Raw genomic sequence first — 12,895 nt, forward strand, 5'->3', positions numbered from 1 at the left:
CTTTGTCCACATTTTTAAATTCCTCATATGAGTGGAGTCATACATAGATTGTCCTTCTCTATCTGGCTTGTTTCACTTAACATAATTCCCTCAAGGTCCATCCATGTTGTTGCAAATGGGATGATTTTGTTCTGTTTTACGGCTGATGAACGGCCACATTTTAATTCATGCTTCTGCCTCTCTACACTCTTGAAACTGCTCTGGCTAAATTTCGCCACATCAAATGCACTCTTCTCAGAGAGACTCCAACTTGACCTCCCTGTGGCCTCAGACACTCCAACAACTGATTCTTCTCTAGGTTTCTGAAATGCCACTGTCGGCTGAGTCTACTTGTTGCTATCTGGTTGCTCCTTCTCCATCTCTGCTTTTCCCCCTCTCCTCTCTGCCCACTCCCAAGCTTCCAAACTCACCTCGTTTCTCCAGCTACTTGCGCCTGAGACCACTCCCTCGCCCACTCTCCTCAGCTCCAGGTTAAACTCTCCTCACAGCTGGGGCATAGCTCCACCAGGATTCACCTCTCACACTCACATTCAACCAAGTTCAAGTCTTCTCAGCAGCCTCCCAATACAAACAAAACCTCAAACTGTCTTCTGTTAACATCACCTCAATTCTCTCAGTTGTGCAAACCCACAGCCTTGAGAATGCTGGACTTCTCCACCTCTCTCCCATGTCCTCACCTGTTTTCCCCTCACCACCTAGGTCTTTGAATTCATTCCTTCGCGTCCACTTCCTCTGCCACGCCCCAACTCAGAGCTATATGGCTTCCCACCAAGAGCTGTTAACATTTTTCTACTCTCCAATCCATTCAGCACCCAAATGCCGCACTTACAGGTTAAGTTCCTGAAGTGTATCCCCAGTCACAGTCAACATCCTGCTCAACAACTTTCAATGGCTCCTATCACTTCCTCGATTAAAAGTCAATCTCTTGGGGCCGGCCTGGTGTGCAGGTTCTGCTTCGGTGGCCCGGGGTTCGCTGGTTCAGATCCCGGTTGCAGACACGGCACTGCTTGACAAGCCATGCTGTGGTAGGCGTCCCATTTATAAAGACATATAAAGTAGAGGAAGATGGGCACGGATGTTAGCTCACAGTCAGTCTTCCTCAGCAAAAAGAGGAGGACTGGCAGCAGATGTTAGTTCAGGGCTAATCTTCCTTTAAAAAAAAAAACAAAAAACTGGGGCCGGCCCCATGGCCACTCCAGTGGTTGAGTTCGCACGCTCCACTTCAGTGGCCCAGGGTTTCCCCGGTTCAGATCCTGGGCGCAGACACGGCACCGCTCAGCAAGCCATGCTGAGGCGGCGTCCTGCATGCCATAGCTAGAAGGACCCACAGCTAAAAATACACAACTGTGTGACTGGGGGTTTTGGGGACAAAAAGGAAAAATAAAATCTTGAAAAGAAAAGTCAATCTCTTCAATCTGGCTTTCAGGGCTCTCATCATTCACACTCACCCATACTTTCAACTATTTTCAAAAACTTTAAGGAGCTCCTGTGATGTGCAAGGCACAGAGCTTGGTGTTCTGGGAACAGCAAGAAGGATTAGGAATTATCTCATCTCACACTATCCCCATACAGATGCTTTAGCCGCATCACCCTGGACCACCTGCTTGTCTCTGAAAGTGCCTCCCGCCCCCCTGCCTCTGTTTACACTGTTCCACCCAGGCGGAAGGTCTTTTTTGCCCTGCTGGCCTCTCAAAATCCCTACAAGATCTTCAAGACCTGCCTGACATGACACGGCCTCCGACAACCATTCCTTCCCTTTGCTTCCCCATCACCTTGACCCCAAACACACTCTGGGGTGGACAGACCAGCTCTGTCCTTTGGAGTCTGTGGAAGAGGACTCAGGCCCAGTGAGAGGAGGACAGCTGTGCACACCAAAGGGCCCACCACGTGAAACACATACTCACAGCCAGAACTTCAGGTCTGGCTGTTAGTTCACGTTTAATGTGGCAGCATATAGGTGTGCAAGAGACACAGGTGTTAAAGAGACGTTTGGAGTGAGTGGGGGACAAGGCAAGGGTGAGAAGGAAGAGAAGCAGAGAAGGAAGAGTCCCGGAAACCAACGTTCTGAAGAACACCTCCAGTGAGTGCAGGAGGAGGAAGCGGAGGTGGCACAGAGCCCAAAAAGACAGAAGCGAACCAGGAGAGCAGGCAGCGTCACTAAGCAGAGTTTCAAGGAAGCGGAGACTAACAATGGTCAGGACTGCAGACAATCAAGAACCAAGAAAAGGCCATTGAGTGGAAAATTAAGAGATCACTGTTTAACTTAGAATATCTGTACTTTCATTACTTGGATGAAGTACATCAAATTACATCAAATGCAAGAGCTCTAGAAATGAATGCTCAGGGACGAAGAAGAGGAGCTGCTTTCCAAGCCCCCAGCAAACCTGTGGAAGCACAGGGTGGAGAGAGGCAGGCCAAGGACTGCAGGTTAAGGAAGCTGGCTGAGAACTGGAGTGGCCAGGACTACCCAGAAAAGAGTCCACCTGACAACTGAGGGCTGTGACTCCCTCACTGAACTGCAGGAATGACTCGTGCAACTTTGGGGCAGCAATGATTCTGCAATGGAAAAAGAGGTCTGGTTTCGCCCATTACTTTCCCCTTTCTTTGGATAGTGAAAGAATTAATTATGGGCTCTGAAAGCCTAGAAGTACATGACCAGTGACAGTACAGGCGACACTGCTTCGAAAAAAGTAGTTTCCTGGCAAAGGGTCATAACATAGAAGTGGGTATTTGCTGGAACAGCCTCCTAAAGGAAGAGGATTAATAAAGGGCTCTTTGTTGATTCTGCTCTATTTGCATAAACCCACACCTACACATCCGACCCACTGAACTAAACAGCATATTAAGTGTGACTCTGTAGAAATGAAATTGCTTTCTTGATGGATGAGCCAGTTAGAATTTCCCGAGGATATACAAAGCCAAATGCACTACTATTTCCCAGCCTATCTCTTGGTGTTGCTTTCTTTTTCTCTCAAATTATTTCTCTCAGTTTTCAGTAGTTCCATTGCCCATTTCAAACAAGTTGTCTTGTGGAGCACTTCTCTCTAAAACCTGTGTTTTCTGTGCAGAAAATTAATGTGCCTGCTACATTACTATGCTTTGCTTTCGCTTTCTGAAATTTCAGGCTGAGAATTTCTGAAAGGTAACTTCTCTCTAGCTGTGGAGCCTAGCACAGCAGCGTGATTTAGACCCTGGAGACAACCAGGGCATGAACCTCACCTCTTACATGGGAGTGCGTTGTGGAAGCTCCAGCTGTGTTCAGTTCTGGGACTATTCTGTCCTCAGTTTTGCTGGGTTGTTGCTGCTGTTCCACCTCCCATATGCTTTTCTGTTTGGAGGCTATTAACAGCCCCTGCAACCGTATGGCACGAGGCTTTGCATATCCTTGACATACCCTAAACTTCTGTCCTTAGTCACACTATTAATTTCTAATTGCTGGTGTGGGATCTAAACTTCCTGTAGTTGCTCCCCAACTTTCTAATTTTCCACTTTTACCCTGTAATTAACTCTACATCACATGAGCAGGTGGAAGAAAGATGACTTCTCCACGTCCCCAGGTAAACTGTAACAGCCATGCTTCCCATTTGGTGGGGGTGATGGTTAATTTCATGTGCCAACTTGGCTGGGCCATGGTGCCCAGTTGTTTGGTCAAAGACCAGTCTAGATGTTGCTGTGAAGGTTTCTTTTAGATGTGATTACTCTCTCTCCATAATGTGAGTGGGTCTCATCCAGTCAGCAGAAGGCCTTAAAAGACTGTGCTCCCCCAAAGAGGAAGGAATTCTGCCTCAGAGACAGCCTTTGGATTCAAGACCACAACATCAGCTTCTGCTGGAATTTCCAGCCTGCCCAGCTGCCCTGCAGATTCTGAACTTACCAGCCGCCACAACTGCATGAGCTAATTCCTTAAAATCTCTCTCTGTCTATATATATATAGATACACACATATATACGTATATATATATATGCACACATAAATATATTCTATTAATTCTGTTTCTCTAAAGAAACTGTTAAATCCAGGTCATTAGAAACCTTCAATAAAATGCATCATATGATCTTTGAAATGTCATGCCTATTATGTTAAAACCAACGATTTGTTTAAGGTTTCTGAAATGAGACTATATTAAAAGACTAGATACACAGAATTGTCAAAAATCATGATGTCAAAAATTATAGAAGGCTACTAATGGATTTAAAATTAAACGAGTAACTATTTCCAGAAGAAAAATAAAAGTCATAACTTAATTTGGCCCTTTCAAATCTCAGTCCTTTAATTCTCTGCACTGACTTATTTCTCACTGAATCGATCTCCAGGTAGCTTTGGAATAAATTACAACCTTGAGTGAGGAAAATCTAAATTACAGGCCCCTAAAAATCAGACTCATAGCAGAATGCTGCCAATAAATAAACCCCTTGTGAAAAAAATCTTTCATAAAGCAAGCAATAAAATTTCACTGCGTGCCTATCAGGAGCATGGGGAACCACCGTAAGTGAAGGCATTTATCGTGCAGTCTTTTGTAACCCAAACTAGCGTCTACTCAGCATCACAAACACATGCCACGGTCAGGTGCACTGGTCTCCACTATTAGGAAAGTCTTATGTTAATTTACGTAAAGGGAGAAATGCCCAAATTAGTAATAAATGCAATTACAGCATAGGTCCCCTGGAGAAGCAAAACATAATGGTACCTGAATGCACTTTCAAAAGACCGATTCCAGTGCCTGCAATGAAAGGGGTGAGCTATTTCCTGAGGGACAACTACCATATCAAGTCAAATCCGCTAACAGTACAGCAATGGTCACTTTCCGTAGACTCTACCACTTGACCTTAAATCCAGAATAATAATAAAACGAGGGATTTTCCTTTAACTCTGATCTTCATTAAGATAACAAAAGAACTATTTCATTTAAAAACAACAGACTGGACCCATCCCACCTTTCCAAGTCTTCAAAAGGCCACTATGGAGGTCACACTACAGTAGGAGTGATTTTATTTCAGGCCCAGTTGCTTGGCAGGAGAGCTCAGACCGTGAAATTATTAGAGCTTTGAACTTTGTCCTGCACAGAATACAAAAACCCACTAGTGCAATTTGTGAGTTCATGCTGTTGCCTGGCATTGAGTTAATGTATAACAACAATTACACATCAGAGAGAGAAAATTGAACAAGTTAAATATATACTCCAGAAAAACCAAAACCGGCAACAACAAGAAAGAGATCATCTTTGCAGTTTAGTTGGCTCTATTTGTATGCTTTTCCCCCACTTTCCCCTAATGTGAGGATATTTGCTTGTGACGAGTGTTCACGGACTGACGGTTGCTGGGCGCTCCTCTGATCCACTCAACAGGTGCAGGTGCTGCTGAGCTGCGTGGTTTTGGTTTCAACAGAAAAGCAATCTGACAACATGGGTCCAGTGAGAACAAAAAATTCTTCCTAGAGCATTTCCTGTACGGAATTTCAACGTCCAAATGAGTTTAACACTGATTTCTCAAAATAAGTCATTCTCAATAAGCACTGATACCAGATACCTATTCAAAATCCGTTGTTCCAACAAGGCAGTCAATAGGCCACAAGTAAGGAAGAAACCACAGAGCTCGGCCACTCTTCACTTAGCACCTTATTCTACGCTACTTCTCACAACAATCCTACGAAGGAAACTAGCTCTTCTGGTGACTTTAACAAGTTACCTAATCTCACCGAGCTTCAGTCTCCCTTACACAGTGGGAGTAAAGCATCTCTCAGTGTGCTGTGTGTAGGAAGTGAGCCAATATATGAAAGACCTAGGTAGCACCACATCAGAGGAAGCGTACATGATTATTTTTAAAAACCACAGGGTAAAATCAGGATTCGAATGAAAGCTCCAAATTTCCAACCCCAGTGCAGAGAGGAATGCAGGTCACTCCCCTCCTCTCCCAGCCCAGGTGCTGACCGGGACGCCATTAGTGGCCAGCAGAGACATTACGAAGGAGTGAAAGCCTTGACATGGATCTCTCTGAAAACTTTCCACAGAGATCGAGCTCCAACCCTTAGACATTATGCTTTTTCGTGAACCGAGTTTAAGGAGTGATGATGTCCTGGTTAAATGTCTCCAGTTCTGCCATCAATCTTGGTTTGGTTTGATGGCAGTTTTCTGCAGGGAAGTAGTAAAAAATTATGTCCATCCTAAAGGAAATTTGTATTCATTATATTTGACTTATATTTAGAAAGGCTTATGTTCAATTTATGTGATTCTATATTTGAAACATTCAGCCCGCTGTTAAAACAACCTCAACATGCAAACAAAAGAAAACTAGATGGAAAACTTTAGACTTAGTAAGAGAGACAGAACCCGAGAGAGTGCTGGAAAGAGCAGCAAGAACCCAGAAGGCAGGCTTCCACCTTACTGCTTTGAAGTCATCCGTGCAGGGAGCAATCCTGCTCTGCCCTTTCTGGCAAGTTACCATGAATAAGGAATATATGTGAGTAGACAGATGTGTTTCTTCAGAAGCTTATATCGCTGATCCCAAATGCAGCAATAAAAACAATGGTGCCCGCTGTGCGCCGCTGATCCTCCCTGAGGGGCAATGCCGCTGCGGAGATCAAGGGCACGACGGTCACTGCCGTTGCCCCTTTGGGTTTCATCAGGTTTGATTTAACAGACAAGGTTTTGTCTAACGGGCTTCCTTAGTGAAGTAGGACGACACAGTGAGTTTTCTAACGCTGACAAAACCTGCACAGCTAACTATATTTAACCCTATTAGAAACATATAAAATTACTAGAAATGAAGGTTTTAAAAAATTAAGGGATATAGACCTGAAGGTAGGATAAATACATAACTGTAAAATCCTAGCATCACAGCCTCACTAACCTCATCTTTAAACTAAGGGTGGTGGAAAAGGATCCGCCCCAACTCCAAGACTCTCAGCCTACCTAGAAATAGCTTTGCATCTCACCGGCCAGGCCTCCTTCCCAATGCAGAATTCTGCCTACAGAAAAAAAAAACAAAACAAAGAGAAGTTTTCTTCCACAAGTAGGTTAATAATTTCAACAAAACTTTCCACTCAAACGTTTATGGAATGCCAGACACTATACAAGGTGCTGAAGACGACAAATATGAAGAACACAATTACTTAACATTCAGTACTGACTAAATGCCAGGTCCTGTGCTAAGGGCTTCTCCCTGAGCGTCTCTCGGAATCCTCAGAGGGTCCCTAGGAAGCAGGAACTCCTCCCTGTGTGACAGATGAGGAAGCAGGGAGTCGCACAGCCAGGGAATGCCTGAACTTGAGTCCTGGCTGTCTGAGTCTGGAGCCCATGTTTTAGGCACTTCCTCAAGCACTTATGGTCCAGGAAAAATTACAGTCTTTAACAACAGCTTCCAAAGACATTCCAAAGAATTAAGAGGGAAAAAAGAATAGGCTTTTGTCAAAGTATTTAATAAGAAAAAGTTTTAGCTAATCAGCCATGAAACAAAATTTGAGACTTTGAACCAAATCATCTATTATTTCAAATAAGTATTAGAATATGGTTAACACTAGATAAATATTAAATATAAATGTTAAAATATGGTTAATATCAGATTCATTCTTCGAAAGGAGCTTAAGCCATCAGTTGTAATAGCCATTATTTATTGAGTGCCTACAAGGACAAAGTATCTGACTAAATAATTTATATATTTTATTCCAATCCTCATACTAATTTCCACATTATACATGAGACAATAGATTGAAGGCAAGGCTCAGAGTCCAGTATTCACCTCAAAGAGCTGGGGCTGGAACCCAGGAATACTGCCTCCCAAATTCTCTTTTAACTACACTTAAGTCTACGTTTGAAATAATGTACATAGTAATGTGAGAACCTATAATGTGCATATATTTATATCTATATATATATATACACATAAATACTAGAAAATCTGGAAAATAATATTTTTCAGAGCCTTTAAATCTATCTAATTAGATAAAATGTTCCACTTTTACTTGTTGCAATGTGCTGGGTACTTCAGGACAACATGTGAAGTTGAAAACCAAGTCACTGACCTGAAGAAGTTCCCTATCAGTGGAGCAGACAAAAGGAGCAGGCATGAAACACTGGAGATTTTAACAACCTGGTACGTAATTGAATGCACTAATGAGCCTTAAGCATTAATGACAGAAGTTCAGGAATGAAACCAGCTTCAGAGGTAGGAGTGATCAGAGAAAGCTTCATGGGGCAGTTGGGATCCAACTACATAGGCCATGAAAGATTAAAGAGTTAGAGTGACTGAAGGGAAAGGAAGATGTGAAGACATTTTAAAAAATGATTTTGTTGGGGCTGGTCCCATGGCCGAGTGGTTAAAGTTCTGCATGCTCTGCTTCAGTGGCCCAGGTTTGTGGGTTTGGATCCCAGGCACGGACCTAGTCATCGGCCATGCTGTGGAGCCATCCCACATACAAAACACAGAGGAAGATTGGCACTGATGTTAGCTCAGGGCTAATCTTCCCCACCAAAACAAACAAACAAACAAAAATTTTGTTGGTCTTTTTTTAGGAGTTAAAAAAAAAATGTGTAGAATTAATTCTTCACAAACTCTTCCAGAAAAACAGAATAGGAGGAAACAATACCAAACTCATTGTATAAGGCCAGCATTACTCTGATAACAAAACCGGAAAAAGACATCACAAGAGGAGAAAATCACAGACCATTCATTATCTCTTATGAATACAGATAGAAAAAGCCTAAACAAAATACTAGCAAACCAAATCCAGCAACATATAAAAATGATTATAGAGCACAACCAAGTGGAATCTATCCCAGAAATTCTAGGCTGATTTAACATTCAAAAATCACAATGTAGGGGCCGGCCCGGTGGCGCAGCGGTTAAGTTCGCACGTTCCGCTTCTCGGCGGCCCGGGGTTCGCTGGTTTGGATCCCGGGTGCGGACATGGCACTGCTTGGCAGCCATGCTGTGGTAGGCGTCCCACGTATAAACTAGAGGAAGATGGGCACGGATGTTAGCTCAGAGCCAGGCTTCCTCAGCAAAAAGAGGAGGACTGGCAGTAGTTAGCTGAGGGCTAATCTTCCTCCAAAAAAAAAAAAAAAAAATCACAATGTAATACACCATATCAATAAAGGATGAAAAATACATGATTATCTCAACAGATACAGAAAAAGCATTTGAAAAATTAAACTTCCATTTATGATAAAAACACTGAACAAAGATGGAATGGAAGGGAACTTCCTTAGCCTGATAAAGAGCATCAACAAAAAACCCACACCTAACATCATAGTTAATGGTGAAAGTCTGAATGCTTTCCCCTCCAAGATCAGGACCAGACAGGACAGATGCCTGCTGTCTCCACTTCTTTTCAACATTGTAGTAGAGGTTCTAGCCGGGGCAATTAGGCAAGAAAGTGAAATAAAAGGTACCCAGGTTGGCAAAGAAGAGGTAAAACTATCTCTATTTGTAGATGACATGATCCTATATGTACAAAGTCCTAAAGATAACACTAAAACTACTGGACTAATAAGCAATTTCAGGAAGCTTGTAGGATGAAAGATAAATATGGAAAAAAATCAACTTCATTTCTATACATTTGCAAGGAACAAGCCAAAGAGAAAATTAGGAAAACAATTCCATTTACAACAGCATCAGAAAGAATAAAATACTTACAAATAAATTTAACAAAAGAAGTGCAAAACTGACACTCTGAAAACTACAAAACATTGTTGAAAGGAATTAATGAAGATCTCAATAAATGGATTCACCAATTGGAAACTTAATATTGTTAAAAGGCCAATACTCTCCAAATTAACCTAAAGATTCAATGCAATTTCTATGGAAATCCCAATTGACTACTTTGCATAAATTGGCAAGCTGATCCTAAAATTCACATGAAAATCCACAGGACACAGAATAGCCAATACAATCTTGAAAAAGAACAAAGTAGAGAAGTTACACTTTAGAATTTCAAAACTTACTATAAAGCTACAGTAATTGATACAGTGTGATACTGGCATAAGGGCAGACATACAGATCAATGAAAATAGAACTGAGAGTCCAGAAATAAACTTTCACATTCATGGTCAATTCATTTTCAACAAGGATGCCATTCAATGGGGAAAGAATTATCTTTTAACAAATGGTGCTAGAATAAATGCATATCTACATGCAAAAGAATGAAGCTGAATCCTTCTTTCATACATATACAAATTTAAGTAAAAATGAAGCACAGACCTAAATTAAAAGCTAAAGCTATAGAACTCTTTGAAGACAAAGGAGTAAATCTTCATGGCCTTGGATTAGGCAATGGTTTTTCAGATATGACACTTAAAGCACAAATGACAAAAGACAAAATAGATAAACTGGATTTGACCAAAACTAAAAACTTTGATGCAAAGAATACCACCAAATAAGTGAAAAGACAACCTATAAAACAGGAGAAAATATTTGCAAATCACATATCTGACAAGGGTTTAGTATCCAGAATACATAAAGAACTCTTACAACTCAACAAGACAAACGACCCAATTAAAAGATGGACAAAGGACTTGAATAGACATATCTCCAAAGATATACAAATAGCCAGTAAGCACACAAAAAGATGTTCAACATCATTATACATCAGGAGAATGCAAATCAGAACCAAGTGAGGAAGAGGATTCTGGGAAGATGGTGGAGTAAGAAGCATCAGGAATCTATCTCCCCACCTAGACAACAACCGCACGGCAGAATCTGCCTGATGTAACTATTTTGGAACTCCGCACACTGTTGAAGGCTTGCAAATTCCAGGGGAAGACTTGAATGGTAAACTGCCATTAATTTTGGCCAATTTCAGCTCTTAGCACAGTAGCAGCTACCTATCTCCCACCCCAGGCCACATGGCAGGCAGCTGTGGACGTGTTCCTGGAGCAGCTTGCACACAGCTTGAGGGAGCCACAGTGCTGCAAAACGACTCTGTCCTCCAAACACTATGGATCTGTGCTCTGATGGCTGCCTTTGATCACAGGGGTACAGTCAAAGAGGCAGGCAGTGTTGTTGCACCTCCCCCTACTGTTGCAAGCCCCTGCCCCTAGGGCTGAAGTGACTTCCAAGGGATTTAAAGGACCTGTGCCCTTTTTCCCTCCTACTTCATTTTTTTGTCTTTTCCCCTTTAAGGAGCCAACCATTAAAGACTAGGGTATTAAAAAACAACTGCATATACAGGGGGAATTAGAGAGTGACCAGGCATGCCCAGAGAAAGGCTCATAAAAGACCTGAGAAGGCATTAAGTTTACACCTTAGGCTGATCCTCAGCACAGAGATAGCCTACAATAATCAAAAGCAAAAACAAAACAGCAAATAAACAAAACAACAGCAAAAAACAGCAAACTCTAGGGAATGGGGAGAATCTGATTTCCAGAGTCTCCACATTATTAGATTCAAATGTCCAGTGTTCAGCAAAAAAACCACAAGGCATACAAAGTAACAGCAAAGTGTGGCCCACTCAAAGGAAAAAAAATCAATCAGTGGAAACTGTCCCTTAAAAAGAACTGATGGCAGATCTACTATACAAAGTCTTTAAAATAACTGTCTTAAAGATACTCAAAGAACTAAAGGGCGATGTGGAGAAAGTCAAGAAAATGATACATGAACAAAATGGAAAGATCAACAAGGAGACAGAAAACCTAAAACAAACCCAAAAGAAATTCTGAAGCCAAAAAGTACAATAATTAAAATGAAAAATTCACTAGAGGAGTCAAAGGCAGACTTGAGCAGGAAGAAGAAAGAAGCAGAAAACTTGAAGACAGTGCAATGGAAATTATAGAGTCTGAGGAACAGAAACAAAAAAGACTGAGGAAAAGCACACAGAGTCTAAGGGACCTGTGGGACACCATCAAGCAGACCAACATATGCATCATGGGAGTCCCAGAAGAAGAGAGGAAAAAGCAGCAGAGAGAATATTTGAAGAAATAATGGCTGAAAACTTCCCCGATTTGATGAATATAAACAACCCAAGAAGCTCAATAAACTCCAAGTAAGATGAACTCAAAGAGACTCACACTGAGACACACTGTAATCAAACAGCAAGAGAGAAGCAAATCGTCACATACAAGGGAGCCTCAGTAAGATGATCAGCAGACTTCTCATCAGAAACCTGGAGGCCAGAAGACGGTGGCCAATATATTCAAAGGGCTTAAAGAAAAAAACTGTCAACCCAAAACTCCATATCCTAGCAAATCCGTCCTTCAAAAGTGAGGGAGAAATTAAGACATTCCCAGGGAGACAAAAGTTGAAGAAGTTTGTAACCACTAGACTCGCCCTGCAAGAAATGCTCCAGGGAGTCCTGCAAGGTGAAAGGAAAGGCCACTAGACAGTACTCAAAGCCGTAGGGAGAAATAAAGATCTCAACAGAGGAAATACATGGGCAATTATAAAAGCTAGAATCATTAGAATAACAGTTTGTAACTGCACTTTTTGTCTTCTACAGGATTTAAGAGACTAATACATTTAAAAAAACAATTGTTGATGTAAAAGTTAGTCTTACTTTATTACCATAACTTTGGTTTGTAACTCCACATTTTGTTTTCTACATAATTCAAGAGGCTAACGCATTTAAAAGAATTATCACTTTATGTTTTTGGACACACAACATATGACGATGTAATTTTGTGACATCAACAACCAAAAGGTGTGGGGACAGAACTGTAAAGGAGGAGAGTTTTTTAATGTTACTGAAGTTAGGCTGGTATAAATTCAAATTAGAATGTTATAACTTCAGGATGTTAAATGTAATCCCATGGTAACCACAAAGAAAATAGCTATAGAATATATACAAAAGGAAATGGGAATGAAATTCAAACATTTGACTACAAAAAATCAACTAAGTATAAAAGAAGACAGTAATGCAGGAAATGAGGGACAGAAATATTCTCAGGCATAAAGAAAACAAACAGCA

At 41.5% G+C, this 12,895-nt stretch overlaps 1 protein-coding gene across 12 annotated transcripts in view; it reads right to left on the minus strand.

Moving 5' to 3' along the window:
• The window catches only part of SPATA13 (spermatogenesis associated 13), a 346,853-nt gene that overhangs the window by 120,486 nt on the left and 213,472 nt on the right, over nt 1–12,895 (minus strand). For 3 of the 12 annotated variants that reach the window (XM_070578620.1, XM_070578618.1, XM_070578612.1), the window contains exon 2: nt 6,909–6,964. The exons of the other annotated variants lie outside the window; for them this stretch is intronic. The gene's annotated coding sequence lies outside the window, so the exon portion shown is untranslated. The remainder of the gene's footprint in view (nt 1–6,908; nt 6,965–12,895) is intronic. 12 annotated transcript variants of the gene reach the window in all.

The sequence above is a fragment of the Equus przewalskii genome, chromosome 16, assembly GCF_037783145.1.
Source record: "Equus przewalskii isolate Varuska chromosome 16, EquPr2, whole genome shotgun sequence".
NCBI classification, from domain to species: domain Eukaryota; kingdom Metazoa; phylum Chordata; class Mammalia; order Perissodactyla; family Equidae; genus Equus; species Equus przewalskii.